Consider the following 6,771-nt stretch of genomic DNA (forward strand, 5'->3'; position numbering starts at 1 on the left):
AACTATCACCCTTGCTGATTTCAGTTTATACTACAGAACATAAGTAACAAAACCAGCATGGTTGCAGTTAAAAAAACCCAGACATATAGATCAGTAAAAATAGAACAGAGGACCCTTGTATAAACCCATACAGCTTTAGCCACAAGTGCCAAAAGTATACAGTAGAGAAATGCAGCTTCTTCAGCGAATGGTGCTGAGAAAATTAGAATCCAAATGTAACAACATGAAATTGCATCCACATCTCTCACCCCATACAAAGATTAACCCCAAATAAATCAAAGACCTTTATGTAAATCCTGAAATTCTGTTAACTCTTAGAGGAGAAAATACTTCAAGATAAATAAGCATAGGCAAAGAGTTTCTGCATAGGATTTCAGTTCTCAGGAGACAATGATGACAGGTAAGACCTGACAAAATTTAGAAAGTGCGTAGGTCTCTTATATTATGGCCCCCACTTTATTGTTTTTATGGAATTCTTAATTTGCAAATGAGTGGGTCTCTGTTTCTTGTGCTATGCCTTCTCTTGTGCACTTTTCTTACTGTTGTTTTGTTTATTCTTTCAGTTTCAATTCCAATGTGTTAGTTTTTTTATCATTATATTTTGTTTTATTATTATCCCTTAGAATCCTGTTTGTTTTCCAATGAGAGGCAGAAAGGGTATGGATCCAGATGGGGGATAGGTGGGGAGGGACTGAGAGGAGGAGTAGAGGGACAGAAGAACATGATCAGGATACATTATGTGAGAAAGAACCTATTTTCAATAAGAGTGGGGGGTGATCACAAGAATGGTTGTGTACAACCATGAAAACAGTTGAGCGAAGATACAGCCTACAGTGTATGTAAGAGAAAAATGCTGTTAATCATACATCTGACAGAAGTAATATCTAGATATAGAAAGAGCTAAAATACTAAATAGAATCAAGAAACCTGAGAACTCAGCAGATAGCAGATAGTTAGGCTGATAAAATAAGCAGAAGTCTCAAAAGATGAACAATAAACACAAGCCAACATGAACAATATTCAACTTCATTAGCCACAAATATGGAAGTTGTATCAACCCTGAAATTCCCTTGCATGTCAGCCAGGATGTCACGAGTTGAAGCAACAGATAAATTCTGGCAGAGATGTGGACAGAAGAAAACCCACATATACCCACAGAGGGGAAGATAGTTCTGCCACTATGAACATGAGTATGCATGCTATTCAGAATAATATAATTAGATGTACTATGTAGAACAACATTATCACTCTTGGGTATCTACCCAAAGACTCCAGATGATATATAATGGACATACTTGTATAGCAATGTTTACAGCAGAACTTTTCATAGTAGCTAAGCTATGGAACCAATCTTGCTAGATGTTAACAAAGAAGCAGATGAAGAAAGTGTGTATGTGTGTGTCTGTGTGTAGATAAATACATAAAAATACATATAAAATTATTTTTGACATAAAAATGACAAAATTATGTTATCTGTAGGAATTGAATGCAACTGGAGACAATTATGTATACTAAGGCAATTTGAGAAAGGCGAATATTGAATAGTTTCTTTTCATTTGTTACTCTTAGAGTGTGTGTGTGTATATATATATATATATATATATATATATATATATATATATATATGTGTGTGTGTGTGTGTGTGTGTGTGTNTGTGTGTGTGTGTGTGTGTGTGTGTGTGTGTGTGTGTGTGTGTAATCTGTCTAGGTTAATATATAGGAGTAATCTAAGAAGAGAGTACTGACAAACGAAGGGGTTGGAAGATTTGGAGTGAAATAAGCTCTAAGTACATTATGTGCTTAGATGTGAATGTCCTTATCTAACCTAATGCACTGTATAATGAATATATACCAACCTGAAAAACATATTATGAATAGTTAATGTTATGATTATATCTAAAATATTCTGGTACAGTTTTAAAACACACTCTGGTATTCAAATAAAGAGTAAAATCAGAAAACAAGCAGGTGGGCACCATGACTTATTTTTATTAAAAAGATAAGTGCACAACAGCTATTTAAGCACAACACATATTTAGTTGGTGACTTGCTGATGATTATATTGCAATGTCTAAACACAATGATGTACTATGAAGTTTGTCTTTTCCTGTGTCTCTCTATGTGTCTGGAGACACTATGCTGGGTAAATTTTTCTGACAAATGAACAGAAAGCTCCCACAATTACTTTGTGGTGCAAATATCTCCTTTGAAAATCTCCCCAGAGATCACTGCTAGAGCTGCTGGCTGTGCCCTAATGAGCTTTTCCTTGTTAGAACACCACACAGAGAGTGGCAATAACACTTAGTGGTTTTCTCTCCTTCTCATGTAGGCCCTCCCTCCAAATTCTGTTGGTAGAAATCTAGTTTGTTGGAAGTAAAGAATTAGAATTCTGATGTCTGTTAATCTAGACAAAATAATACAGGAGAATAATATATAACCTGAGAGATACACAACAGCATAACATAGAATAAGATTGTGATGAACAGTAATTTCACCATTTTAAAGGTGATTAATTGCTTGACTATGGTGGCTAACCAGTGGAGAATAGTTGTGTTTTCATCTTTCTCTGGGTTATGGTGTGCTTTCCAACTAGAGCTTAAGTCAATGTTTGGTGGTTTTTAGGTTTTTTTTCTCTGTCACATTGCTTATGGTTTTAAAATGACATTGTATGCATAAATGGATAAGCTGGACTCAGATGCCCCAGAGCCTACCATGAATATCCCACAGGACCTTATGCTGAGGGACTGATAATTAAAGAACTATGGACAGGTAAAACAGTATATTAGTCAGAATCAAGTATGTTACAGGATTCCCAGGGGCTGTACTTAGAAAATGATAGTTGATGCTAGCACACTAGAATAAATGAAATACATTACCATGGTAGACTGAACAGTAAAAAACACTCCAGTCTGGCTAGACGGCTGTCTTTTCCTTGAGTTATCATTCTGATGAAATTCATAAATCCTTTAACTGTACTTGATACTTGTGGTTTAATAGACACTCAAACATATTACCTCTGATCTTATAGCACTGAAATGTCTCTATTTTCCCACACAAATATTTCTGTGTCATATTTCCTTATTGTTTTACTACAGCTGATTCATATTACTTGTTTTAACTAAATTCATTTGGAATAACAAAAAACACAGGATAGTGAAAACTGTTCTCAACAATAAAAGAACTTCTGGAGGAATCACCATCCCTGACCTCTAGCTGTATTACAGAGCAATGATGAGAAAAACTGTATGGTACTGGTACAGAGACAAGTAGGAAGATCAATGGAATAGAATTGAACACCCAGAAATGAACCCACACTCCTATGGTCAATTGATCTTTGAGAAAGGAGCTAAAACCATCCAGTGTGTGTGTGTGAGGAGAAACAGCATCTTCAACAAATGGTGATGGTTCAACTGAAGGTCAGCATGTAGAAGAATGCAAATTGAACCATTCTTATCTCCTTGTACAAAGCTCAAGTCCTAGTGGATCAATGATGTTAAGAGATATTAAAAAAAGTGATTGTTGCTTCCTGTTATTTTTGTTAGAGGTAGAATTACATTGGTGTGACATTCTTCTTTTGGTTGTGTTGACAGAAGATTTCTTTCTTGACTTTTATAGGGTGTAGTTTCTCTCCTTGTGTTGGTGGTTTCTATCTATTATCCTTTGTAGGGCTGTAATTATGGAAAGATATTATGTTAGTGATGCTTTCATCTATGACTCCTGATTTCTTTCCTAGGTTTTCTATCTCCAGGGTTGTCTCCATTTGTGATTTCTTTATTGTTTTTAATTCCATTTTTACATTCTGTATGGTTTTGTTGAAGTTCTTCACCTGTTTGTTTGTGTTATCATGTAATTCTTTTAAGGGATTTTTTTTTTCTCTTTAAGGGCTTCTAGCTGTTTATCTCTGTTTTTCTGTAATGTTTTAAGGGAGTTATTTATGCCCTTCTTAAAGACCTCTATCATCATCATGAGAAGTGATTTTTAGATCCAAATCTTGCTTTCCTGGTGTGATTGTGTCTCCAGGACTTGATATGGTAGGAGAACTGGGTTCTGGTGATGCCAAGTAACCTTGGTTTCTGGTACTTACGTTTTTATGCTTTCCTCTCGCCATCTGGTTATCTCTAGTGTTACCTGCCTTCGATTTATCTGACTAGAGCCTGTTCCTCCTGTGATCCTGGTTGTATCAGAATTCCTCAGAGACCAGATGTCTCTGTGATCCTGTGATTCTGGGATCCTGGGATCCTGAGATCCTGGGTGTGTCAAAGCTCATGGAAGTCAAGCTTCCTCTGGGATCCTGCGATCCTGGTGTGACCAAACTCTTGAGATCCTGTGATTCTGTGAGTGTTAGAGTGCCTGGGATTCAATCTTCCTCTGGGTGTTGTGGGACTGGTGCAGAGCTAGTATGGGCTCAGACCAGGAGGAACCCATGCCACTGGCTGGGTGTGATACATATGTCCCTGGATCCTGCTGGTTCCAGTTACTCCCCAGTGTTGGAGCTGATGTTGTGTCCTCCTCACCTCTGATCCTGTGATCCTGGGCATGTTAGAGTGCCTGGGGGTAGAGCTTGCTCTGGGTGTTGTGGGACTGGTGTGGTGCTAGCTCCCAAGGACGACTCAAGGTACCGGCTCATATAGGAAGGCAAGATTTAAGTTCTTAATGCATCTTTAACTGCTTAACAGTTTGAAAGTTTCCCCAGACTTTCACTTTGCAACATTTAATACAATGTCTCTGGGTAGTAATAGATTCAAGAGTTTATGGGGCACTTAACATCTGAAGTGTATTGTTGAGCAAATGATCCCTAGGGATGCCACAAGAGGAGCATGGCATCTTCAGAGTACTTACTGCCAGGATGCAACAAACTTCCAAAGGACTCTCTCTCCATCTCCCTCTCTCTGTCTCTCCCTCTCCCTTTCCCTCCCCCTCTCCCTCCTCTCTCTCTCTCTCTCTCTCTCTCTCTATATATATATATATATATATATATATATATATATATATATATGTGTGTGTGTGTGTGTGTGTGTGTGTGTGTGTGTGTATGTGTGTGCATGTCCATGTGTGTGTATCTGTGTGTGTGCGCACATATACTCCCTGTTGTTCCTACATACCATGAGCTGACATCAGTTCAACTTGCCTACCTCCTTCAATTGCTGTCCAACTTCTACTATAAGACAGGGTCTCTCTCTGAGCCTGGAGCTTACTGTGTCAGACGATAGACTGCCTGGCCAGCAACCTCCCTAGATTCATGTCTCTCCTCATACTGTGCCCTACTGCTGTAATTACAGAAATGGACCACTGCTCTTGCATTATATGTGAGTGTTGGGAATCGAAACACTGATGCTCACTTTACCCACTGAGCCCTCTCCTCAGCTTCAGTATCACTAATCTGAGAGACTTAAATGATCTTATTCTTACACAGCCTATGATGGAGCTGTCCTGCCATGGAAAGTGACAGATGTGTTGACTAGCATAATGCTCCTGAGCTCTTGTGTCTTTCCTTAAGACCTGCCTGTTATTCAGTTAAGTATGAAAAATGAAAAATCAAGATGGCCTCTTTGTGCCCCTTAGTCCGATGATGGAGGTAAATGGGGGGAGCACATGACATGTCACACTTTTCTGAATCATTTTTCATTATTTATATCTTCTCCTATTGGAAATTCAAAATTCTCAGAGTAAAGGATGGAAACACAAAATTTGAAAACTCTCTTCAAGTGACTCATCATCCTTCTTGTCAATGCCCTTAATTCTATCCCTTGTATCTCACCATGAACCCAGGAGGAGAGCAATTTCTCTAACAAAAGAGGTCACAGCCCCAAATGACAGGGTTTGAAAAGGTCTTCCCATTTTACTCTAAACCATCTCTTTCAGAAAACATTCTGTACAGCAGTTCAGTGTGTTAGTTTGGAAGCAAATATGAATACCAGTTTTCCTAATTAGATGGAGTCTGTCATGACTCCTCATTTTGGTGTTAATTTGCATTTCCTTAATGAAAAATTATAATAATTTCCATATTTGCTTATTAACTCCATATTTTTTCCTTGTTAAATATTTGTTCAAGAATCCGGCTGGTTTTATAAAAGGTTCTTTGTTATTGTGTGATAGGAGTCCTCTATATATGATTGATAGAAATCTCATCAGATACACGCCTTTCATGGGATTTCCTCACCACTAATCTTTTCATGTTATTAACTAGATTTTTTCAAAGAACAAAGCTTTTATTTTTAATGAAATCAAACATATTATTTTATTCTCATTTTTCTCACCCCAAAATGAAAACATAATGCAAAGTTGAAAATATTTCTTCCTGTTCTAATTGTTCTGTTTTATGGTCTTGTTTTGTTATAATTTTAGGTTTTATAATATACCTTATACCTTACACCTTACATCTAATTCTGCATTAATTTCAGCCATGCTGTAATGATAGGTGTTAATGAAAAAACTCATAACATTTCCCACCTTTTCATAGGATACATATTTGCTTTGGGGATCATTTATTGACAAAATTTTGGGTGAAGGCTCAGCAGGTAGGGATATTCACAGACAATGAGAATTCTCTATTCCTAGAACCCACAGGTGAAAAGAGAGAAATTAGACATCTGGACCCGATCGACCTGTGCCTTTCCTGCCCAGGAGGGGTGTTCGCCTGGCGGCTGTCCGCAGGCTGATCCAGCACCCAACACCTTGCCTCCCCGACCGAGGAGGGGTGTCCACCTGGCATCCAGCGCCTTTCCTCACCCGAGGAGGGGAGTGCGCCCGAGAGCAGTACTAAGGCTTGGCG

The sequence above is a fragment of the Mus pahari genome, chromosome 19, assembly GCF_900095145.1.
Source record: "Mus pahari chromosome 19, PAHARI_EIJ_v1.1, whole genome shotgun sequence".
NCBI classification, from domain to species: Eukaryota; Metazoa; Chordata; class Mammalia; order Rodentia; family Muridae; genus Mus; species Mus pahari.